The sequence below is a fragment of the Anomaloglossus baeobatrachus genome, unplaced genomic scaffold, assembly GCF_048569485.1.
Source record: "Anomaloglossus baeobatrachus isolate aAnoBae1 unplaced genomic scaffold, aAnoBae1.hap1 Scaffold_2811, whole genome shotgun sequence".
Classification (NCBI taxonomy): Eukaryota; Metazoa; Chordata; class Amphibia; order Anura; family Aromobatidae; genus Anomaloglossus; species Anomaloglossus baeobatrachus.
In genome coordinates, this window is record NW_027442288.1 from 104,967 (window position 1) to 127,048 (window position 22,082).

Consider the following 22,082-nt stretch of genomic DNA (forward strand, 5'->3'; position numbering starts at 1 on the left):
GCAGCAGCGTGTATCTGTCTATCTTTGACCAGAGCAAATCAGGGGAAAGCGCGAACGCAGTCCCCCACTACCACAAATTATGCAGTCGAGTTTCCCGCATTTGGGGAAATCGCAGGGGTCAGCACACCCGGAGTGCAATGGATGAGCCTCACCCTGGGAGAACCACCTTAGTGATCATGGTATCTCCCCTGCCAGGTAAGTATGAGTTGGGAGCGCGCCGGCTCGACGGGCGCCCCTCCGGCGCAGGCCCGCTACATCGCGGAGTCTCGGGCGGTGGGGTGAGGCGGGATCCGGGGCCAAAGCCAGGCGTTCCTTCGAGAGGGTGCCACCGAGGCCAGCAGCCTGGGAGCCGGCTACACCCCTTCCATCCCCCCCATGGCAGGCCAAGCTCAAGGCGAAGGCCGTCGTCCAAGATGCACAGCAAGCCAGAGTCATTTGCATAGCGGGGCGGCGGCTTCGGAGCCCAACGTGCGTTCGACGCCTGTAAACAGGCAGAAGGCTGCAGCTCCGGCTGCTCGCTCAGGGCGGCAGGAAGAGGCCCGGCGTCGGAGGCTCAACGTCGGCAGCCCCACCAGGCGGCCGCAAAAAAGGGCCCGGCCGTGCACTTCCTGCTGCTGCAGCCGCAAGTGCCATCTTTGGAGCGTGCCCGCTGCCGCTCGCTACAAAGCTCCCCTCCCGGCTGAACCAAAGGCCAATTCCTGTCACTACACCAGCGGAGGAATCCACAGCCAGCGGGCCCAGGGGGAACTCGGCCGGTGTGTCCAAAGCAGCCAAGCAAAGATATCAGGACGCCAAATCAAGAGTTAAGGGTTTAAACGGAGAGAGGAAAACGAAAAAACAAAGACCAAGGAAGGAACCCCCCCCTCCCCTCCCCTCCTCTCTTTTAAAAAAGGCTCACAACAAATCCCAGATACCAAAAGCCAGCAGCAAAGCGAGCGGCTTCCCTTTGGCAGCTTCTAGATGGGGCCACAAGGGGGCACCAACAGGCTGTGCTTGCTTGAGAGTCCCTCACAGCAGGCAGCAAAAGGAGACTCGCACACCTGTTGGCTCGTGGAGCCCCCCAAGCAGCAGCGTGTATCTGTCTATCTTTGACCAGAGCAAATCAGGGGAAAGCGCGAACGCAGTCCCCCACTACCACAAATTATGCAGTCGAGTTTCCCGCATTTGGGGAAATCGCAGGGGTCAGCACACCCGGAGTGCAATGGATGAGCCTCACCCTGGGAGAACCACCTTAGTGATCATGGTATCTCCCCTGCCAGGTAAGTATGAGTTGGGAGCGCGCCGGCTCGACGGGCGCCCCTCCGGCGCAGGCCCGCTACATCGCGGAGTCTCGGGCGGTGGGGTGAGGCGGGATCCGGGGCCAAAGCCAGGCGTTCCTTCGAGAGGGTGCCACCGAGGCCAGCAGCCTGGGAGCCGGCTACACCCCTTCCATCCCCCCCATGGCAGGCCAAGCTCAAGGCGAAGGCCGTCGTCCAAGATGCACAGCAAGCCAGAGTCATTTGCATAGCGGGGCGGCGGCTTCGGAGCCCAACGTGCGTTCGACGCCTGTAAACAGGCAGAAGGCTGCAGCTCCGGCTGCTCGCTCAGGGCGGCAGGAAGAGGCCCGGCGTCGGAGGCTCAACGTCGGCAGCCCCACCAGGCGGCCGCAAAAAAGGGCCCGGCCGTGCACTTCCTGCTGCTGCAGCCGCAAGTGCCATCTTTGGAGCGTGCCCGCTGCCGCTCGCTACAAAGCTCCCCTCCCGGCTGAACCAAAGGCCAATTCCTGTCACTACACCAGCGGAGGAATCCACAGCCAGCGGGCCCAGGGGGAACTCGGCCGGTGTGTCCAAAGCAGCCAAGCAAAGATATCAGGACGCCAAATCAAGAGTTAAGGGTTTAAACGGAGAGAGGAAAACGAAAAAACAAAGACCAAGGAAGGAACCCCCCCCTCCCCTCCCCTCCCCTCCCCTCCTCTCCCCTCCTCTCCCCTCCTCTCCTCTCTCTTTTAAAAAAGGCTCACAACAAATCCCAGATACCAAAAGCCAGCAGCAAAGCGAGCGGCTTCCCTTTGGCAGCTTCTAGATGGGGCCACAAGGGGGCACCAACAGGCTGTGCTTGCTTGAGAGTCCCTCGCAGCAGGCAGCAAAAGGAGACTCGCACACCTGTTGGCTCGTGGAGCCCCCCAAGCAGCAGCGTGTATCTGTCTATCTTTGACCAGAGCAAATCAGGGGAAAGCGCGAACGCAGTCCCCCACTACCACAAATTATGCAGTCGAGTTTCCCGCATTTGGGGAAATCGCAGGGGTCAGCACACCCGGAGTGCAATGGATGAGCCTCACCCTGGGAGAACCACCTTAGTGATCATGGTATCTCCCCTGCCAGGTAAGTATGAGTTGGGAGCGCGCCGGCTCGACGGGCGCCCCTCCGGCGCAGGCCCGCTACATCGCGGAGTCTCGGGCGGTGGGGTGAGGCGGGATCCGGGGCCAAAGCCAGGCGTTCCTTCGAGAGGGTGCCACCGAGGCCAGCAGCCTGGGAGCCGGCTACACCCCTTCCATCCCCCCCATGGCAGGCCAAGCTCAAGGCGAAGGCCGTCGTCCAAGATGCACAGCAAGCCAGAGTCATTTGCATAGCGGGGCGGCGGCTTCGGAGCCCAACGTGCGTTCGACGCCTGTAAACAGGCAGAAGGCTGCAGCTCCGGCTGCTCGCTCAGGGCGGCAGGAAGAGGCCCGGCGTCGGAGGCTCAACGTCGGCAGCCCCACCAGGCGGCCGCAAAAAAGGGCCCGGCCGTGCACTTCCTGCTGCTGCAGCCGCAAGTGCCATCTTTGGAGCGTGCCCGCTGCCGCTCGCTACAAAGCTCCCCTCCCGGCTGAACCAAAGGCCAATTCCTGTCACTACACCAGCGGAGGAATCCACAGCCAGCGGGCCCAGGGGGAACTCGGCCGGTGTGTCCAAAGCAGCCAAGCAAAGATATCAGGACGCCAAATCAAGAGTTAAGGGTTTAAACGGAGAGAGGAAAACGAAAAAACAAAGACCAAGGAAGGAACCCCCCCCTCCCCTCCCCTCCCCTCCCCTCCTCTCTTTTAAAAAAGGCTCACAACAAATCCCAGATACCAAAAGCCAGCAGCAAAGCGAGCGGCTTCCCTTTGGCAGCTTCTAGATGGGGCCACAAGGGGGCACCAACAGGCTGTGCTTGCTTGAGAGTCCCTCGCAGCAGGCAGCAAAAGGAGACTCGCACACCTGTTGGCTCGTGGAGCCCCCCAAGCAGCAGCGTGTATCTGTCTATCTTTGACCAGAGCAAATCAGGGGAAAGCGCGAACGCAGTCCCCCACTACCACAAATTATGCAGTCGAGTTTCCCGCATTTGGGGAAATCGCAGGGGTCAGCACACCCGGAGTGCAATGGATGAGCCTCACCCTGGGAGAACCACCTTAGTGATCATGGTATCTCCCCTGCCAGGTAAGTATGAGTTGGGAGCGCGCCGGCTCGACGGGCGCCCCTCCGGCGCAGGCCCGCTACATCGCGGAGTCTCGGGCGGTGGGGTGAGGCGGGATCCGGGGCCAAAGCCAGGCGTTCCTTCGAGAGGGTGCCACCGAGGCCAGCAGCCTGGGAGCCGGCTACACCCCTTCCATCCCCCCCATGGCAGGCCAAGCTCAAGGCGAAGGCCGTCGTCCAAGATGCACAGCAAGCCAGAGTCATTTGCATAGCGGGGCGGCGGCTTCGGAGCCCAACGTGCGTTCGACGCCTGTAAACAGGCAGAAGGCTGCAGCTCCGGCTGCTCGCTCAGGGCGGCAGGAAGAGGCCCGGCGTCGGAGGCTCAACGTCGGCAGCCCCACCAGGCGGCCGCAAAAAAGGGCCCGGCCGTGCACTTCCTGCTGCTGCAGCCGCAAGTGCCATCTTTGGAGCGTGCCCGCTGCCGCTCGCTACAAAGCTCCCCTCCCGGCTGAACCAAAGGCCAATTCCTGTCACTACACCAGCGGAGGAATCCACAGCCAGCGGGCCCAGGGGGAACTCGGCCGGTGTGTCCAAAGCAGCCAAGCAAAGATATCAGGACGCCAAATCAAGAGTTAAGGGTTTAAACGGAGAGAGGAAAACGAAAAAACAAAGACCAAGGAAGGAACCCCCCCCTCCCCTCCCCTCCCCTCCCCTCCCCTCCTCTCTTTTAAAAAAGGCTCACAACAAATCCCAGATACCAAAAGCCAGCAGCAAAGCGAGCGGCTTCCCTTTGGCAGCTTCTAGATGGGGCCACAAGGGGGCACCAACAGGCTGTGCTTGCTTGAGAGTCCCTCGCAGCAGGCAGCAAAAGGAGACTCGCACACCTGTTGGCTCGTGGAGCCCCCCAAGCAGCAGCGTGTATCTGTCTATCTTTGACCAGAGCAAATCAGGGGAAAGCGCGAACGCAGTCCCCCACTACCACAAATTATGCAGTCGAGTTTCCCGCATTTGGGGAAATCGCAGGGGTCAGCACACCCGGAGTGCAATGGATGAGCCTCACCCTGGGAGAACCACCTTAGTGATCATGGTATCTCCCCTGCCAGGTAAGTATGAGTTGGGAGCGCGCCGGCTCGACGGGCGCCCCTCCGGCGCAGGCCCGCTACATCGCGGAGTCTCGGGCGGTGGGGTGAGGCGGGATCCGGGGCCAAAGCCAGGCGTTCCTTCGAGAGGGTGCCACCGAGGCCAGCAGCCTGGGAGCCGGCTACACCCCTTCCATCCCCCCCATGGCAGGCCAAGCTCAAGGCGAAGGCCGTCGTCCAAGATGCACAGCAAGCCAGAGTCATTTGCATAGCGGGGCGGCGGCTTCGGAGCCCAACGTGCGTTCGACGCCTGTAAACAGGCAGAAGGCTGCAGCTCCGGCTGCTCGCTCAGGGCGGCAGGAAGAGGCCCGGCGTCGGAGGCTCAACGTCGGCAGCCCCACCAGGCGGCCGCAAAAAAGGGCCCGGCCGTGCACTTCCTGCTGCTGCAGCCGCAAGTGCCATCTTTGGAGCGTGCCCGCTGCCGCTCGCTACAAAGCTCCCCTCCCGGCTGAACCAAAGGCCAATTCCTGTCACTACACCAGCGGAGGAATCCACAGCCAGCGGGCCCAGGGGGAACTCGGCCGGTGTGTCCAAAGCAGCCAAGCAAAGATATCAGGACGCCAAATCAAGAGTTAAGGGTTTAAACGGAGAGAGGAAAACGAAAAAACAAAGACCAAGGAAGGAACCCCCCCCTCCCCTCCCCTCCTCTCTTTTAAAAAAGGCTCACAACAAATCCCAGATACCAAAAGCCAGCAGCAAAGCGAGCGGCTTCCCTTTGGCAGCTTCTAGATGGGGCCACAAGGGGGCACCAACAGGCTGTGCTTGCTTGAGAGTCCCTCGCAGCAGGCAGCAAAAGGAGACTCGCACACCTGTTGGCTCGTGGAGCCCCCCAAGCAGCAGCGTGTATCTGTCTATCTTTGACCAGAGCAAATCAGGGGAAAGCGCGAACGCAGTCCCCCACTACCACAAATTATGCAGTCGAGTTTCCCGCATTTGGGGAAATCGCAGGGGTCAGCACACCCGGAGTGCAATGGATGAGCCTCACCCTGGGAGAACCACCTTAGTGATCATGGTATCTCCCCTGCCAGGTAAGTATGAGTTGGGAGCGCGCCGGCTCGACGGGCGCCCCTCCGGCGCAGGCCCGCTACATCGCGGAGTCTCGGGCGGTGGGGTGAGGCGGGATCCGGGGCCAAAGCCAGGCGTTCCTTCGAGAGGGTGCCACCGAGGCCAGCAGCCTGGGAGCCGGCTACACCCCTTCCATCCCCCCCATGGCAGGCCAAGCTCAAGGCGAAGGCCGTCGTCCAAGATGCACAGCAAGCCAGAGTCATTTGCATAGCGGGGCGGCGGCTTCGGAGCCCAACGTGCGTTCGACGCCTGTAAACAGGCAGAAGGCTGCAGCTCCGGCTGCTCGCTCAGGGCGGCAGGAAGAGGCCCGGCGTCGGAGGCTCAACGTCGGCAGCCCCACCAGGCGGCCGCAAAAAAGGGCCCGGCCGTGCACTTCCTGCTGCTGCAGCCGCAAGTGCCATCTTTGGAGCGTGCCCGCTGCCGCTCGCTACAAAGCTCCCCTCCCGGCTGAACCAAAGGCCAATTCCTGTCACTACACCAGCGGAGGAATCCACAGCCAGCGGGCCCAGGGGGAACTCGGCCGGTGTGTCCAAAGCAGCCAAGCAAAGATATCAGGACGCCAAATCAAGAGTTAAGGGTTTAAACGGAGAGAGGAAAACGAAAAAACAAAGACCAAGGAAGGAACCCCCCCCTCCCCTCCCCTCCTCTCTTTTAAAAAAGGCTCACAACAAATCCCAGATACCAAAAGCCAGCAGCAAAGCGAGCGGCTTCCCTTTGGCAGCTTCTAGATGGGGCCACAAGGGGGCACCAACAGGCTGTGCTTGCTTGAGAGTCCCTCGCAGCAGGCAGCAAAAGGAGACTCGCACACCTGTTGGCTCGTGGAGCCCCCCAAGCAGCAGCGTGTATCTGTCTATCTTTGACCAGAGCAAATCAGGGGAAAGCGCGAACGCAGTCCCCCACTACCACAAATTATGCAGTCGAGTTTCCCGCATTTGGGGAAATCGCAGGGGTCAGCACACCCGGAGTGCAATGGATGAGCCTCACCCTGGGAGAACCACCTTAGTGATCATGGTATCTCCCCTGCCAGGTAAGTATGAGTTGGGAGCGCGCCGGCTCGACGGGCGCCCCTCCGGCGCAGGCCCGCTACATCGCGGAGTCTCGGGCGGTGGGGTGAGGCGGGATCCGGGGCCAAAGCCAGGCGTTCCTTCGAGAGGGTGCCACCGAGGCCAGCAGCCTGGGAGCCGGCTACACCCCTTCCATCCCCCCCATGGCAGGCCAAGCTCAAGGCGAAGGCCGTCGTCCAAGATGCACAGCAAGCCAGAGTCATTTGCATAGCGGGGCGGCGGCTTCGGAGCCCAACGTGCGTTCGACGCCTGTAAACAGGCAGAAGGCTGCAGCTCCGGCTGCTCGCTCAGGGCGGCAGGAAGAGGCCCGGCGTCGGAGGCTCAACGTCGGCAGCCCCACCAGGCGGCCGCAAAAAAGGGCCCGGCCGTGCACTTCCTGCTGCTGCAGCCGCAAGTGCCATCTTTGGAGCGTGCCCGCTGCCGCTCGCTACAAAGCTCCCCTCCCGGCTGAACCAAAGGCCAATTCCTGTCACTACACCAGCGGAGGAATCCACAGCCAGCGGGCCCAGGGGGAACTCGGCCGGTGTGTCCAAAGCAGCCAAGCAAAGATATCAGGACGCCAAATCAAGAGTTAAGGGTTTAAACGGAGAGAGGAAAACGAAAAAACAAAGACCAAGGAAGGAACCCCCCCCTCCCCTCCCCTCCCCTCCTCTCTTTTAAAAAAGGCTCACAACAAATCCCAGATACCAAAAGCCAGCAGCAAAGCGAGCGGCTTCCCTTTGGCAGCTTCTAGATGGGGCCACAAGGGGGCACCAACAGGCTGTGCTTGCTTGAGAGTCCCTCGCAGCAGGCAGCAAAAGGAGACTCGCACACCTGTTGGCTCGTGGAGCCCCCCAAGCAGCAGCGTGTATCTGTCTATCTTTGACCAGAGCAAATCAGGGGAAAGCGCGAACGCAGTCCCCCACTACCACAAATTATGCAGTCGAGTTTCCCGCATTTGGGGAAATCGCAGGGGTCAGCACACCCGGAGTGCAATGGATGAGCCTCACCCTGGGAGAACCACCTTAGTGATCATGGTATCTCCCCTACCAGGTAAGTATGAGTTGGGAGCGCGCCGGCTCGACGGGCGCCCCTCCGGCGCAGGCCCGCTACATCGCGGAGTCTCGGGCGGTGGGGTGAGGCGGGATCCGGGGCCAAAGCCAGGCGTTCCTTCGAGAGGGTGCCACCGAGGCCAGCAGCCTGGGAGCCGGCTACACCCCTTCCATCCCCCCCATGGCAGGCCAAGCTCAAGGCGAAGGCCGTCGTCCAAGATGCACAGCAAGCCAGAGTCATTTGCATAGCGGGGCGGCGGCTTCGGAGCCCAACGTGCGTTCGACGCCTGTAAACAGGCAGAAGGCTGCAGCTCCGGCTGCTCGCTCAGGGCGGCAGGAAGAGGCCCGGCGTCGGAGGCTCAACGTCGGCAGCCCCACCAGGCGGCCGCAAAAAAGGGCCCGGCCGTGCACTTCCTGCTGCTGCAGCCGCAAGTGCCATCTTTGGAGCGTGCCCGCTGCCGCTCGCTACAAAGCTCCCCTCCCGGCTGAACCAAAGGCCAATTCCTGTCACTACACCAGCGGAGGAATCCACAGCCAGCGGGCCCAGGGGGAACTCGGCCGGTGTGTCCAAAGCAGCCAAGCAAAGATATCAGGACGCCAAATCAAGAGTTAAGGGTTTAAACGGAGAGAGGAAAACGAAAAAACAAAGACCAAGGAAGGAACCCCCCCCTCCCCTCCCCTCCTCTCTTTTAAAAAAGGCTCACAACAAATCCTCCCTTTGGCAGCTTCTAGATGGGGCCACAAGGGGGCACCAACAGGCTGTGCTTGCTTGAGAGTCCCTCGCAGCAGGCAGCAAAAGGAGACTCGCACACCTGTTGGCTCGTGGAGCCCCCCAAGCAGCAGCGTGTATCTGTCTATCTTTGACCAGAGCAAATCAGGGGAAAGCGCGAACGCAGTCCCCCACTACCACAAATTATGCAGTCGAGTTTCCCGCATTTGGGGAAATCGCAGGGGTCAGCACACCCGGAGTGCAATGGATGAGCCTCACCCTGGGAGAACCACCTTAGTGATCATGGTATCTCCCCTGCCAGGTAAGTATGAGTTGGGAGCGCGCCGGCTCGACGGGCGCCCCTCCGGCGCAGGCCCGCTACATCGCGGAGTCTCGGGCGGTGGGGTGAGGCGGGATCCGGGGCCAAAGCCAGGCGTTCCTTCGAGAGGGTGCCACCGAGGCCAGCAGCCTGGGAGCCGGCTACACCCCTTCCATCCCCCCCATGGCAGGCCAAGCTCAAGGCGAAGGCCGTCGTCCAAGATGCACAGCAAGCCAGAGTCATTTGCATAGCGGGGCGGCGGCTTCGGAGCCCAACGTGCGTTCGACGCCTGTAAACAGGCAGAAGGCTGCAGCTCCGGCTGCTCGCTCAGGGCGGCAGGAAGAGGCCCGGCGTCGGAGGCTCAACGTCGGCAGCCCCACCAGGCGGCCGCAAAAAAGGGCCCGGCCGTGCACTTCCTGCTGCTGCAGCCGCAAGTGCCATCTTTGGAGCGTGCCCGCTGCCGCTCGCTACAAAGCTCCCCTCCCGGCTGAACCAAAGGCCAATTCCTGTCACTACACCAGCGGAGGAATCCACAGCCAGCGGGCCCAGGGGGAACTCGGCCGGTGTGTCCAAAGCAGCCAAGCAAAGATATCAGGACGCCAAATCAAGAGTTAAGGGTTTAAACGGAGAGAGGAAAACGAAAAAACAAAGACCAAGGAAGGAACCCCCCCCTCCCCTCCCCTCCTCTCTTTTAAAAAAGGCTCACAACAAATCCCAGATACCAAAAGCCAGCAGCAAAGCGAGCGGCTTCCCTTTGGCAGCTTCTAGATGGGGCCACAAGGGGGCACCAACAGGCTGTGCTTGCTTGAGAGTCCCTCGCAGCAGGCAGCAAAAGGAGACTCGCACACCTGTTGGCTCGTGGAGCCCCCCAAGCAGCAGCGTGTATCTGTCTATCTTTGACCAGAGCAAATCAGGGGAAAGCGCGAACGCAGTCCCCCACTACCACAAATTATGCAGTCGAGTTTCCCGCATTTGGGGAAATCGCAGGGGTCAGCACACCCGGAGTGCAATGGATGAGCCTCACCCTGGGAGAACCACCTTAGTGATCATGGTATCTCCCCTGCCAGGTAAGTATGAGTTGGGAGCGCGCCGGCTCGACGGGCGCCCCTCCGGCGCAGGCCCGCTACATCGCGGAGTCTCGGGCGGTGGGGTGAGGCGGGATCCGGGGCCAAAGCCAGGCGTTCCTTCGAGAGGGTGCCACCGAGGCCAGCAGCCTGGGAGCCGGCTACACCCCTTCCATCCCCCCCATGGCAGGCCAAGCTCAAGGCGAAGGCCGTCGTCCAAGATGCACAGCAAGCCAGAGTCATTTGCATAGCGGGGCGGCGGCTTCGGAGCCCAACGTGCGTTCGACGCCTGTAAACAGGCAGAAGGCTGCAGCTCCGGCTGCTCGCTCAGGGCGGCAGGAAGAGGCCCGGCGTCGGAGGCTCAACGTCGGCAGCCCCACCAGGCGGCCGCAAAAAAGGGCCCGGCCGTGCACTTCCTGCTGCTGCAGCCGCAAGTGCCATCTTTGGAGCGTGCCCGCTGCCGCTCGCTACAAAGCTCCCCTCCCGGCTGAACCAAAGGCCAATTCCTGTCACTACACCAGCGGAGGAATCCACAGCCAGCGGGCCCAGGGGGAACTCGGCCGGTGTGTCCAAAGCAGCCAAGCAAAGATATCAGGACGCCAAATCAAGAGTTAAGGGTTTAAACGGAGAGAGGAAAACGAAAAAACAAAGACCAAGGAAGGAACCCCCCCCTCCCCTCCTCTCTTTTAAAAAAGGCTCACAACAAATCCCAGATACCAAAAGCCAGCAGCAAAGCGAGCGGCTTCCCTTTGGCAGCTTCTAGATGGGGCCACAAGGGGGCACCAACAGGCTGTGCTTGCTTGAGAGTCCCTCACAGCAGGCAGCAAAAGGAGACTCGCACACCTGTTGGCTCGTGGAGCCCCCCAAGCAGCAGCGTGTATCTGTCTATCTTTGACCAGAGCAAATCAGGGGAAAGCGCGAACGCAGTCCCCCACTACCACAAATTATGCAGTCGAGTTTCCCGCATTTGGGGAAATCGCAGGGGTCAGCACACCCGGAGTGCAATGGATGAGCCTCACCCTGGGAGAACCACCTTAGTGATCATGGTATCTCCCCTGCCAGGTAAGTATGAGTTGGGAGCGCGCCGGCTCGACGGGCGCCCCTCCGGCGCAGGCCCGCTACATCGCGGAGTCTCGGGCGGTGGGGTGAGGCGAGATCCGGGGCCAAAGCCAGGCGTTCCTTCGAGAGGGTGCCACCGAGGCCAGCAGCCTGGGAGCCGGCTACACCCCTTCCATCCCCCCCATGGCAGGCCAAGCTCAAGGCGAAGGCCGTCGTCCAAGATGCACAGCAAGCCAGAGTCATTTGCATAGCGGGGCGGCGGCTTCGGAGCCCAACGTGCGTTCGACGCCTGTAAACAGGCAGAAGGCTGCAGCTCCGGCTGCTCGCTCAGGGCGGCAGGAAGAGGCCCGGCGTCGGAGGCTCAACGTCGGCAGCCCCACCAGGCGGCCGCAAAAAAGGGCCCGGCCGTGCACTTCCTGCTGCTGCAGCCGCAAGTGCCATCTTTGGAGCGTGCCCGCTGCCGCTCGCTACAAAGCTCCCCTCCCGGCTGAACCAAAGGCCAATTCCTGTCACTACACCAGCGGAGGAATCCACAGCCAGCGGGCCCAGGGGGAACTCGGCCGGTGTGTCCAAAGCAGCCAAGCAAAGATATCAGGACGCCAAATCAAGAGTTAAGGGTTTAAACGGAGAGAGGAAAACGAAAAAACAAAGACCAAGGAAGGAACCCCCCCCTCCCCTCCCCTCCTCTCTTTTAAAAAAGGCTCACAACAAATCCCAGATACCAAAAGCCAGCAGCAAAGCGAGCGGCTTCCCTTTGGCAGCTTCTAGATGGGGCCACAAGGGGGCACCAACAGGCTGTGCTTGCTTGAGAGTCCCTCGCAGCAGGCAGCAAAAGGAGACTCGCACACCTGTTGGCTCGTGGAGCCCCCCAAGCAGCAGCGTGTATCTGTCTATCTTTGACCAGAGCAAATCAGGGGAAAGCGCGAACGCAGTCCCCCACTACCACAAATTATGCAGTCGAGTTTCCCGCATTTGGGGAAATCGCAGGGGTCAGCACACCCGGAGTGCAATGGATGAGCCTCACCCTGGGAGAACCACCTTAGTGATCATGGTATCTCCCCTGCCAGGTAAGTATGAGTTGGGAGCGCGCCGGCTCGACGGGCGCCCCTCCGGCGCAGGCCCGCTACATCGCGGAGTCTCGGGCGGTGGGGTGAGGCGGGATCCGGGGCCAAAGCCAGGCGTTCCTTCGAGAGGGTGCCACCGAGGCCAGCAGCCTGGGAGCCGGCTACACCCCTTCCATCCCCCCCATGGCAGGCCAAGCTCAAGGCGAAGGCCGTCGTCCAAGATGCACAGCAAGCCAGAGTCATTTGCATAGCGGGGCGGCGGCTTCGGAGCCCAACGTGCGTTCGACGCCTGTAAACAGGCAGAAGGCTGCAGCTCCGGCTGCTCGCTCAGGGCGGCAGGAAGAGGCCCGGCGTCGGAGGCTCAACGTCGGCAGCCCCACCAGGCGGCCGCAAAAAAGGGCCCGGCCGTGCACTTCCTGCTGCTGCAGCCGCAAGTGCCATCTTTGGAGCGTGCCCGCTGCCGCTCGCTACAAAGCTCCCCTCCCGGCTGAACCAAAGGCCAATTCCTGTCACTACACCAGCGGAGGAATCCACAGCCAGCGGGCCCAGGGGGAACTCGGCCGGTGTGTCCAAAGCAGCCAAGCAAAGATATCAGGACGCCAAATCAAGAGTTAAGGGTTTAAACGGAGAGAGGAAAACGAAAAAACAAAGACCAAGGAAGGAACCCCCCCCTCCCCTCCCCTCCCCTCCCCTCCCCTCCTCTCTTTTAAAAAAGGCTCACAACAAATCCCAGATACCAAAAGCCAGCAGCAAAGCGAGCGGCTTCCCTTTGGCAGCTTCTAGATGGGGCCACAAGGGGGCACCAACAGGCTGTGCTTGCTTGAGAGTCCCTCGCAGCAGGCAGCAAAAGGAGACTCGCACACCTGTTGGCTCGTGGAGCCCCCCAAGCAGCAGCGTGTATCTGTCTATCTTTGACCAGAGCAAATCAGGGGAAAGCGCGAACGCAGTCCCCCACTACCACAAATTATGCAGTCGAGTTTCCCGCATTTGGGGAAATCGCAGGGGTCAGCACACCCGGAGTGCAATGGATGAGCCTCACCCTGGGAGAACCACCTTAGTGATCATGGTATCTCCCCTGCCAGGTAAGTATGAGTTGGGAGCGCGCCGGCTCGACGGGCGCCCCTCCGGCGCAGGCCCGCTACATCGCGGAGTCTCGGGCGGTGGGGTGAGGCGGGATCCGGGGCCAAAGCCAGGCGTTCCTTCGAGAGGGTGCCACCGAGGCCAGCAGCCTGGGAGCCGGCTACACCCCTTCCATCCCCCCCATGGCAGGCCAAGCTCAAGGCGAAGGCCGTCGTCCAAGATGCACAGCAAGCCAGAGTCATTTGCATAGCGGGGCGGCGGCTTCGGAGCCCAACGTGCGTTCGACGCCTGTAAACAGGCAGAAGGCTGCAGCTCCGGCTGCTCGCTCAGGGCGGCAGGAAGAGGCCCGGCGTCGGAGGCTCAACGTCGGCAGCCCCACCAGGCGGCCGCAAAAAAGGGCCCGGCCGTGCACTTCCTGCTGCTGCAGCCGCAAGTGCCATCTTTGGAGCGTGCCCGCTGCCGCTCGCTACAAAGCTCCCCTCCCGGCTGAACCAAAGGCCAATTCCTGTCACTACACCAGCGGAGGAATCCACAGCCAGCGGGCCCAGGGGGAACTCGGCCGGTGTGTCCAAAGCAGCCAAGCAAAGATATCAGGACGCCAAATCAAGAGTTAAGGGTTTAAACGGAGAGAGGAAAACGAAAAAACAAAGACCAAGGAAGGAACCCCCCCCTCCCCTCCCCTCCTCTCCCCTCCTCTCTTTTAAAAAAGGCTCACAACAAATCCCAGATACCAAAAGCCAGCAGCAAAGCGAGCGGCTTCCCTTTGGCAGCTTCTAGATGGGGCCACAAGGGGGCACCAACAGGCTGTGCTTGCTTGAGAGTCCCTCGCAGCAGGCAGCAAAAGGAGACTCGCACACCTGTTGGCTCGTGGAGCCCCCCAAGCAGCAGCGTGTATCTGTCTATCTTTGACCAGAGCAAATCAGGGGAAAGCGCGAACGCAGTCCCCCACTACCACAAATTATGCAGTCGAGTTTCCCGCATTTGGGGAAATCGCAGGGGTCAGCACACCCGGAGTGCAATGGATGAGCCTCACCCTGGGAGAACCACCTTAGTGATCATGGTATCTCCCCTGCCAGGTAAGTATGAGTTGGGAGCGCGCCGGCTCGACGGGCGCCCCTCCGGCGCAGGCCCGCTACATCGCGGAGTCTCGGGCGGTGGGGTGAGGCGGGATCCGGGGCCAAAGCCAGGCGTTCCTTCGAGAGGGTGCCACCGAGGCCAGCAGCCTGGGAGCCGGCTACACCCCTTCCATCCCCCCCATGGCAGGCCAAGCTCAAGGCGAAGGCCGTCGTCCAAGATGCACAGCAAGCCAGAGTCATTTGCATAGCGGGGCGGCGGCTTCGGAGCCCAACGTGCGTTCGACGCCTGTAAACAGGCAGAAGGCTGCAGCTCCGGCTGCTCGCTCAGGGCGGCAGGAAGAGGCCCGGCGTCGGAGGCTCAACGTCGGCAGCCCCACCAGGCGGCCGCAAAAAAGGGCCCGGCCGTGCACTTCCTGCTGCTGCAGCCGCAAGTGCCATCTTTGGAGCGTGCCCGCTGCCGCTCGCTACAAAGCTCCCCTCCCGGCTGAACCAAAGGCCAATTCCTGTCACTACACCAGCGGAGGAATCCACAGCCAGCGGGCCCAGGGGGAACTCGGCCGGTGTGTCCAAAGCAGCCAAGCAAAGATATCAGGACGCCAAATCAAGAGTTAAGGGTTTAAACGGAGAGAGGAAAACGAAAAAACAAAGACCAAGGAAGGAACCCCCCCCTCCCCTCCTCTCTTTTAAAAAAGGCTCACAACAAATCCCAGATACCAAAAGCCAGCAGCAAAGCGAGCGGCTTCCCTTTGGCAGCTTCTAGATGGGGCCACAAGGGGGCACCAACAGGCTGTGCTTGCTTGAGAGTCCCTCGCAGCAGGCAGCAAAAGGAGACTCGCACACCTGTTGGCTCGTGGAGCCCCCCAAGCAGCAGCGTGTATCTGTCTATCTTTGACCAGAGCAAATCAGGGGAAAGCGCGAACGCAGTCCCCCACTACCACAAATTATGCAGTCGAGTTTCCCGCATTTGGGGAAATCGCAGGGGTCAGCACACCCGGAGTGCAATGGATGAGCCTCACCCTGGGAGAACCACCTTAGTGATCATGGTATCTCCCCTGCCAGGTAAGTATGAGTTGGGAGCGCGCCGGCTCGACGGGCGCCCCTCCGGCGCAGGCCCGCTACATCGCGGAGTCTCGGGCGGTGGGGTGAGGCGGGATCCGGGGCCAAAGCCAGGCGTTCCTTCGAGAGGGTGCCACCGAGGCCAGCAGCCTGGGAGCCGGCTACACCCCTTCCATCCCCCCCATGGCAGGCCAAGCTCAAGGCGAAGGCCGTCGTCCAAGATGCACAGCAAGCCAGAGTCATTTGCATAGCGGGGCGGCGGCTTCGGAGCCCAACGTGCGTTCGACGCCTGTAAACAGGCAGAAGGCTGCAGCTCCGGCTGCTCGCTCAGGGCGGCAGGAAGAGGCCCGGCGTCGGAGGCTCAACGTCGGCAGCCCCACCAGGCGGCCGCAAAAAAGGGCCCGGCCGTGCACTTCCTGCTGCTGCAGCCGCAAGTGCCATCTTTGGAGCGTGCCCGCTGCCGCTCGCTACAAAGCTCCCCTCCCGGCTGAACCAAAGGCCAATTCCTGTCACTACACCAGCGGAGGAATCCACAGCCAGCGGGCCCAGGGGGAACTCGGCCGGTGTGTCCAAAGCAGCCAAGCAAAGATATCAGGACGCCAAATCAAGAGTTAAGGGTTTAAACGGAGAGAGGAAAACGAAAAAACAAAGACCAAGGAAGGAACCCCCCCCTCCCCTCCTCTCTTTTAAAAAAGGCTCACAACAAATCCCAGATACCAAAAGCCAGCAGCAAAGCGAGCGGCTTCCCTTTGGCAGCTTCTAGATGGGGCCACAAGGGGGCACCAACAGGCTGTGCTTGCTTGAGAGTCCCTTGCAGCAGGCAGCAAAAGGAGACTCGCACACCTGTTGGCTCGTGGAGCCCCCCAAGCAGCAGCGTGTATCTGTCTATCTTTGACCAGAGCAAATCAGGGGAAAGCGCGAACGCAGTCCCCCACTACCACAAATTATGCAGTCGAGTTTCCCGCATTTGGGGAAATCGCAGGGGTCAGCACACCCGGAGTGCAATGGATGAGCCTCACCCTGGGAGAACCACCTTAGTGATCATGGTATCTCCCCTGCCAGGTAAGTATGAGTTGGGAGCGCGCCGGCTCGACGGGCGCCCCTCCGGCGCAGGCCCGCTACATCGCGGAGTCTCGGGCGGTGGGGTGAGGCGGGATCCGGGGCCAAAGCCAGGCGTTCCTTCGAGAGGGTGCCACCGAGGCCAGCAGCCTGGGAGCCGGCTACACCCCTTCCATCCCCCCCATGGCAGGCCAAGCTCAAGGCGAAGGCCGTCGTCCAAGATGCACAGCAAGCCAGAGTCATTTGCATAGCGGGGCGGCGGCTTCGGAGCCCAACGTGCGTTCGACGCCTGTAAACAGGCAGAAGGCTGCAGCTCCGGCTGCTCGCTCAGGGCGGCAGGAAGAGGCCCGGCGTCGGAGGCTCAACGTCGGCAGCCCCACCAGACGGCCGCAAAAAAGGGCCCGGCCGTGCACTTCCTGCTGCTGCAGCCGCAAGTGCCATCTTTGGAGCGTGCCCGCTGCCGCTCGCTACAAAGCTCCCCTCCCGGCTGAACCAAAGGCCAATTCCTGTCACTACACCAGCGGAGGAATCCACAGCCAGCGGGCCCAGGGGGAACTCGGCCGGTGTGTCCAAAGCAGCCAAGCAAAGATATCAGGACGCCAAATCAAGAGTTAAGGGTTTAAACGGAGAGAGGAAAACGAAAAAACAAAGACCAAGGAAGGAACCCCCCCCTCCCCTCCCCTCCCCTCCTCTCTTTTAAAAAAGGCTCACAACAAATCCCAGATACCAAAAGCCAGCAGCAAAGCGAGCGGCTTCCCTTTGGCAGCTTCTAGATGGGGCCACAAGGGGGCACCAACAGGCTGTGCTTGCTTGAGAGTCCCTCGCAGCAGGCAGCAAAAGGAGACTCGCACACCTGTTGGCTCGTGGAGCCCCCCAAGCAGCAGCGTGTATCTGTCTATCTTTGACCAGAGCAAATCAGGGGAAAGCGCAAACGCAGTCCCCCACTACCACAAATTATGCAGTCGAGTTTCCCGCATTTGGGGAAATCGCAGGGGTCAGCACACCCGGAGTGCAATGGATGAGCCTCACCCTGGGAGAACCACCTTAGTGATTATGGTATCTCCCCTGCCAGGTAAGTATGAGTTGGGAGCGCGCCGGCTCGACGGGCGCCCCTCCGGCGCAGGCCCGCTACATCGCGGAGTCTCGGGCGGTGGGGTGAGGCGGGATCCGGGGCCAAAGCCAGGCGTTCCTTCGAGAGGGTGCCACCGAGGCCAGCAGCCTGGGAGCCGGCTACACCCCTTCCATCCCCCCCATGGCAGGCCAAGCTCAAGGCGAAGGCCGTCGTCCAAGATGCACAGCAAGCCAGAGTCATTTGCATAGCGGGGCGGCGGCTTCGGAGCCCAACGTGCGTTCGACGCCTGTAAACAGGCAGAAGGCTGCAGCTCCGGCTGCTCGCTCAGGGCGGCAGGAAGAGGCCCGGCGTCGGAGGCTCAACGTCGGCAGCCCCACCAGGCGGCCGCAAAAAAGGGCCCGGCCGTGCACTTCCTGCTGCTGCAGCCGCAAGTGCCATCTTTGGAGCGTGCCCGCTGCCGCTCGCTACAAAGCTCCCCTCCCGGCTGAACCAAAGGCCAATTCCTGTCACTACACCAGCGGAGGAATCCACAGCCAGCGGGCCCAGGGGGAACTCGGCCGGTGTGTCCAAAGCAGCCAAGCAAAGATATCAGGACGCCAAATCAAGAGTTAAGGGTTTAAACGGAGAGAGGAAAACGAAAAAACAAAGACCAAGGAAGGAACCCCCCCCCTCCCCTCCTCTCTTTTAAAAAAGGCTCACAACAAATCCCAGATACCAAAAGCCAGCAGCAAAGCGAGCGGCTTCCCTTTGGCAGCTTCTAGATGGGGCCACAAGGGGGCACCAACAGGCTGTGCTTGCTTGAGAGTCCCTCGCAGCAGGCAGCAAAAGGAGCCCCCCAAGCAGCAGCGTGTATCTGTCTATCTTTGACCAGAGCAAATCAGGGGAAAGCGCGAACGCAGTCCCCCACTACCACAAATTATGCAGTCGAGTTTCCCGCATTTGGGGAAATCGCAGGGGTCAGCACACCCGGAGTGCAATGGATGAGCCTCACCCTGGGAGAACCACCTTAGTGATCATGGTATCTCCCCTGCCAGGTAAGTATGAGTTGGGAGCGCGCCGGCTCGACGGGCGCCCCTCCGGCTCAGGCCCGCTACATCGCGGAGTCTCGGGCGGTGGGGTGAGGCGGGATCCGGGGCCAAAGCCAGGCGTTCCTTCGAGAGGGTGCCACCGAGGCCAGCAGCCTGGGAGCCGGCTACACCCCTTCCATCCCCCCCATGGCAGGCCAAGCTCAAGGCGAAGGCCGTCGTCCAAGATGCACAGCAAGCCAGAGTCATTTTCATAGCGGGGCGGCGGCTTCGGAGCCCAACGTGCGTTCGACGCCTGTAAACAGGCAGACGGCTGCAGCTCCGGCTGCTCGCTCAGGGCGGCAGGAAGAGGCCCGGCGTCGGAGGCTCAACGTCGGCAGCCCCACCAGGCGGCCGCAAAAAAGGGCCCGGCCGTGCACTTCCTGCTGCTGCAGCCGCAAGTGCCATCTTTGGAGCGTGCCCGCTGCCGCTCGCTACAAAGCTCCCCTCCCGGCTGAACCAAAGGCCAATTCCTGTCACTACACCAGCGGAGGAATCCACAGCCAGCGGGCCCAGGGGGAACTCGGCCGGTGTGTCCAAAGCAGCCAAGCAAAGATATCAGGACGCCAAATCAAGAGTTAAGGGTTTAAACGGAGAGAGGAAAACGAAAAAACAAAGACCAAGGAAGGAACCCCCCCCCTCCCCTCCCCCTCCCCTCCCCTCCTCTCTTTTAAAAAAGGCTCACAACAAATCCCAGATACCAAAAGCCAGCAGCGAAGCGAGCGGCTTCCCTTTGGCAGCTTCTAGATGGGGCCACAAGGGGGCACCAACAGGCTGTGCTTGCTTGAGAGTCCCTCGCAGCAGGCAGCAAAAGGAGACTCGCACACCTGTTGGCTCGTGGAGCCCCCCAAGCAGCAGCGTGTATCTGTCTATCTTTGACCAGAGCAAATCAGGGGAAAGCGCGAACGCAGGCCCCCACTACCACAAATTATGCAGTCGAGTTTCCCGCATTTGGGGAAATCGCAGGGGTCAGCACACCCGGAGTGCAATGGATGAGCCTCACCCTGGGAGAACCACCTTAGTGATCATGGTATCTCCCCTGCCAGGTAAGTATGAGTTGGGAGCGCGCCGGCTCGACGGGCGCCCCTCCGGCGCAGGCCCGCTACATCGCGGAGTCTCGGGCGGTGGGGTGAGGCGGGATCCGGGGCCAAAGCCAGGCGTTCCTTCGAGAGGGTGCCACCGAGGCCAGCAGCCTGGGAGCCGGCTACACCCCTTCCATCCCCCCCATGGCAGGCCAAGCTCAAGGCGAAGGCCGTCGTCCAAGATGCACAGCAAGCCAGAGTCATTTGCATAGCGGGGCGGCGGCTTCGGAGCCCAACGTGCGTTCGACGCCTGTAAACAGGCAGACGGCTGCAGCTCCGGCTGCTCGCTCAGGGCGGCAGGAAGAGGCCCGGCGTCGGAGGCTCAACGTCGGCAGCCCCACCAGGCGGCCGCAAAAAAGGGCCCGGCCGTGCACTTCCTGCTGCTGCAGCCGCAAGTGCCATCTTTGGAGCGTGCCCGCTGCCGCTCGCTACAAAGCTCCCCTCCCGGCTGAACCAAAGGCCAATTCCTGTCACTACACCAGCGGAGGAATCCACAGCCAGCGGGCCCAGGGGGAACTCGGCCGGTGTGTCCAAAGCAGCCAAGCAAAGATATCAGGACGCCAAATCAAGAGTTAAGGGTTTAAACGGAGAGAGGAAAACGAAAAAACAAAGACCAAGGAAGGAACCCCCCTCCTCTCTTTTAAAAAAGGCTCACAACAAATCCCAGATACCAAAAGCCAGCAGCAAAGCGAGCAGCTTCCCTTTGGCAGCTTCTAGATGGGGCCACAAGGGGGCACCAACAAGCTGTGCTTGCTTGAGAGTCCCTCGCAGCAGGCAGCAAAAGGAGACTCGCACACCTGTTGGCTCGTGGAGCCCCCCAAGCAGCAGCGTGTATCTGTCTATCTTTGACCAGAGCAAATCAGGGGAAAGCGCGAACGCAGTCCCCCACTACCACAAATTATGCAGTCGAGTTTCCCGCATTTGAGGAAATCGCAGGGGTCAGCACACCCGGAGTGCAATGGATGAGCCTCACCCTGGGAGAACCACCTTAGTGATCATGGTATCTCCCCTGCCAGGTAAGTATGAGTTGGGAGCGCGCCGGCTCGACGGGCGCCCCTCCGGCGCAGGCCCGCTACATCGCGGAGTCTCGGGCGGTGGGGTGAGGCGGGATCCGGGGCCAAAGCCAGGCGTTCCTTCGAGAGGGTGCCACCGAGGCCAGCAGCCTGGGAGCCGGCTACACCCCTTCCATCCCCCCCATGGCAGGCCAAGCTCAAGGCGAAGGCCGTCGTCCAAGATGCACAGCAAGCCAGAGTCATTTGCATAGCGGGGCGGCGGCTTCGGAGCCCAACGTGCGTTCGACGCCTGTAAACAGGCAGACGGCTGCAGCTCCGGCTGCTCGCTCAGGGCGGCAGGAAGAGGCCCGGCGTCGGAGGCTCAACGTCGGCAGCCCCACCAGGCGGCCGCAAAAAAGGGCCCGGCCGTGCACTTCCTGCTGCTGCAGCCGCAAGTGCCATCTTTGGAGCGTGCCCGCTGCCGCTCGCTACAAAGCTCCCCTCCCGGCTGAACCAAAGGCCATTTCCTGTCACTACACCAGCGGAGGAATCCACAGCCAGCGGGCCCAGGGGGAACTCGGCCGGTGTGTCCAAAGCAGCCAAGCAAAGATATCAGGACGCCAAATCAAGAGTTAAGGGTTTAAACGGAGAGAGGAAAACGAAAAAACAAAGACCAAGGAAGGAACCCCCCCCCCTCCCCTCCTCTCTTTTAAAAAAGGCTCACAACAAATCCCAGATACCAAAAGCCAGCAGCAAAGCGAGCGGCTTCCCTTTGGCAGCTTCTAGATGGGGCCACAAGGGGGCACCAACAGGCTGTGCTTGCTTGAGAGTCCCTCGCAGCAGGCAGCAAAAGGAGACTCGCACACCTGTTGGCTTGTGGAGCCCCCCAAGCAGCAGCGTGTATCTGTCTATCTTTGACCAGAGCAAATCAGAGGAAAGCGCGAACGCAGTCCCCCACTACCACAAATTATGCAGTCGAGTTTCCCGCATTTGGGGAAATCGCAGGGGTCAGCACACCCGGAGTGCAATGGATGAGCCTCACCCTGGGAGAACCACCTTAGTGATCATGGTATCTCCCCTGCCAGGTAAGTATGAGTTGGGAGCGCGCCGGCTCGACGGGCGCCCCTCCGGCGCAGGCCCGCTACATCGCGGAGTCTCGGGCGGTGGGGTGAGGCGGGATCCGGGGCCAAAGCCAGGCGTTCCTTCGAGAGGGTGCCACCGAGGCCAGCAGCCTGGGAGCCGGCTACACCCCTTCCATCCCCCCCATGGCAGGCCAAGCTCAAGGCGAAGGCCGTCGTCCAAGATGCACAGCAAGCCAGAGTCATTTGCATAGCGGGGCGGCGGCTTCGGAGCCCAACGTGCGTTCGACGCCTGTAAACAGGCAGACGGCTGCAGCTCCGGCTGCTCGCTCAGGGCGGCAGGAAGAGGCCCGGCGTCGGAGGCTCAACGTCGGCAGCCCCACCAGGCGGCCGCAAAAAAGGGCCCGGCCGTGCACTTCCTGCTGCTGCAGCCGCAAGTGCCATCTTTGGAGCGTGCCCGCTGCCGCTCGCTACAAAGCTCCCCTCCCGGCTGAACCAAAGGCCAATTCCTGTCACTACACCAGCGGAGGAATCCACAGCCAGCGGGCCCAGGGGTAACTCGGCCGGTGTGTCCAAAGCAGCCAAGCAAAGATATCAG

General features: G+C 61.5%; 21 non-coding genes across 21 annotated transcripts; all 21 read right to left on the bottom strand.

Moving 5' to 3' along the window:
• Window positions 1-39: 39 nt before the first annotated feature.
• Window positions 40-203, bottom strand: LOC142266040 (U1 spliceosomal RNA). The gene has a single exon (XR_012732192.1). It is a non-coding gene; the product is annotated as a U1 spliceosomal RNA (small nuclear RNA).
• A 900-nt stretch (window positions 204-1,103) lies between these two features.
• Window positions 1,104-1,267, bottom strand: LOC142266041 (U1 spliceosomal RNA). Its single transcript, XR_012732193.1, has one exon. It is a non-coding gene; the product is annotated as a U1 spliceosomal RNA (small nuclear RNA).
• A 937-nt stretch (window positions 1,268-2,204) lies between these two features.
• LOC142266043 (U1 spliceosomal RNA) lies at window positions 2,205-2,368 on the bottom strand. Its single transcript, XR_012732195.1, has one exon. It is a non-coding gene; the product is annotated as a U1 spliceosomal RNA (small nuclear RNA).
• A 910-nt stretch (window positions 2,369-3,278) lies between these two features.
• LOC142266044 (U1 spliceosomal RNA) lies at window positions 3,279-3,442 on the bottom strand. The gene has a single exon (XR_012732196.1). It is a non-coding gene; the product is annotated as a U1 spliceosomal RNA (small nuclear RNA).
• Window positions 3,443-4,357: 915 nt separating this feature from the next.
• On the bottom strand, window positions 4,358-4,521 carry LOC142266045 (U1 spliceosomal RNA). The gene has a single exon (XR_012732197.1). It is a non-coding gene; the product is annotated as a U1 spliceosomal RNA (small nuclear RNA).
• Window positions 4,522-5,421: 900 nt separating this feature from the next.
• LOC142266046 (U1 spliceosomal RNA) lies at window positions 5,422-5,585 on the bottom strand. The gene has a single exon (XR_012732198.1). It is a non-coding gene; the product is annotated as a U1 spliceosomal RNA (small nuclear RNA).
• Window positions 5,586-6,485: 900 nt separating this feature from the next.
• On the bottom strand, window positions 6,486-6,649 carry LOC142266047 (U1 spliceosomal RNA). The gene has a single exon (XR_012732199.1). It is a non-coding gene; the product is annotated as a U1 spliceosomal RNA (small nuclear RNA).
• Window positions 6,650-7,554: 905 nt separating this feature from the next.
• Window positions 7,555-7,718, bottom strand: LOC142266081 (U1 spliceosomal RNA). Its single transcript, XR_012732230.1, has one exon. It is a non-coding gene; the product is annotated as a U1 spliceosomal RNA (small nuclear RNA).
• Window positions 7,719-8,584: 866 nt separating this feature from the next.
• On the bottom strand, window positions 8,585-8,748 carry LOC142266048 (U1 spliceosomal RNA). Its single transcript, XR_012732200.1, has one exon. It is a non-coding gene; the product is annotated as a U1 spliceosomal RNA (small nuclear RNA).
• A 900-nt stretch (window positions 8,749-9,648) lies between these two features.
• On the bottom strand, window positions 9,649-9,812 carry LOC142266050 (U1 spliceosomal RNA). The gene has a single exon (XR_012732201.1). It is a non-coding gene; the product is annotated as a U1 spliceosomal RNA (small nuclear RNA).
• An 895-nt stretch (window positions 9,813-10,707) lies between these two features.
• On the bottom strand, window positions 10,708-10,871 carry LOC142266051 (U1 spliceosomal RNA). The gene has a single exon (XR_012732202.1). It is a non-coding gene; the product is annotated as a U1 spliceosomal RNA (small nuclear RNA).
• Window positions 10,872-11,771: 900 nt separating this feature from the next.
• On the bottom strand, window positions 11,772-11,935 carry LOC142266052 (U1 spliceosomal RNA). The gene has a single exon (XR_012732203.1). It is a non-coding gene; the product is annotated as a U1 spliceosomal RNA (small nuclear RNA).
• Window positions 11,936-12,850: 915 nt separating this feature from the next.
• On the bottom strand, window positions 12,851-13,014 carry LOC142266053 (U1 spliceosomal RNA). Its single transcript, XR_012732204.1, has one exon. It is a non-coding gene; the product is annotated as a U1 spliceosomal RNA (small nuclear RNA).
• A 910-nt stretch (window positions 13,015-13,924) lies between these two features.
• Window positions 13,925-14,088, bottom strand: LOC142266055 (U1 spliceosomal RNA). The gene has a single exon (XR_012732206.1). It is a non-coding gene; the product is annotated as a U1 spliceosomal RNA (small nuclear RNA).
• Window positions 14,089-14,983: 895 nt separating this feature from the next.
• Window positions 14,984-15,147, bottom strand: LOC142266056 (U1 spliceosomal RNA). The gene has a single exon (XR_012732207.1). It is a non-coding gene; the product is annotated as a U1 spliceosomal RNA (small nuclear RNA).
• Window positions 15,148-16,042: 895 nt separating this feature from the next.
• On the bottom strand, window positions 16,043-16,206 carry LOC142266057 (U1 spliceosomal RNA). Its single transcript, XR_012732208.1, has one exon. It is a non-coding gene; the product is annotated as a U1 spliceosomal RNA (small nuclear RNA).
• Window positions 16,207-17,111: 905 nt separating this feature from the next.
• Window positions 17,112-17,275, bottom strand: LOC142266088 (U1 spliceosomal RNA). Its single transcript, XR_012732236.1, has one exon. It is a non-coding gene; the product is annotated as a U1 spliceosomal RNA (small nuclear RNA).
• Window positions 17,276-18,145: 870 nt separating this feature from the next.
• On the bottom strand, window positions 18,146-18,309 carry LOC142266058 (U1 spliceosomal RNA). The gene has a single exon (XR_012732209.1). It is a non-coding gene; the product is annotated as a U1 spliceosomal RNA (small nuclear RNA).
• A 912-nt stretch (window positions 18,310-19,221) lies between these two features.
• On the bottom strand, window positions 19,222-19,385 carry LOC142266084 (U1 spliceosomal RNA). The gene has a single exon (XR_012732232.1). It is a non-coding gene; the product is annotated as a U1 spliceosomal RNA (small nuclear RNA).
• An 888-nt stretch (window positions 19,386-20,273) lies between these two features.
• Window positions 20,274-20,437, bottom strand: LOC142266079 (U1 spliceosomal RNA). Its single transcript, XR_012732228.1, has one exon. It is a non-coding gene; the product is annotated as a U1 spliceosomal RNA (small nuclear RNA).
• An 897-nt stretch (window positions 20,438-21,334) lies between these two features.
• LOC142266083 (U1 spliceosomal RNA) lies at window positions 21,335-21,498 on the bottom strand. Its single transcript, XR_012732231.1, has one exon. It is a non-coding gene; the product is annotated as a U1 spliceosomal RNA (small nuclear RNA).
• Window positions 21,499-22,082: the final 584 nt, after the last annotated feature.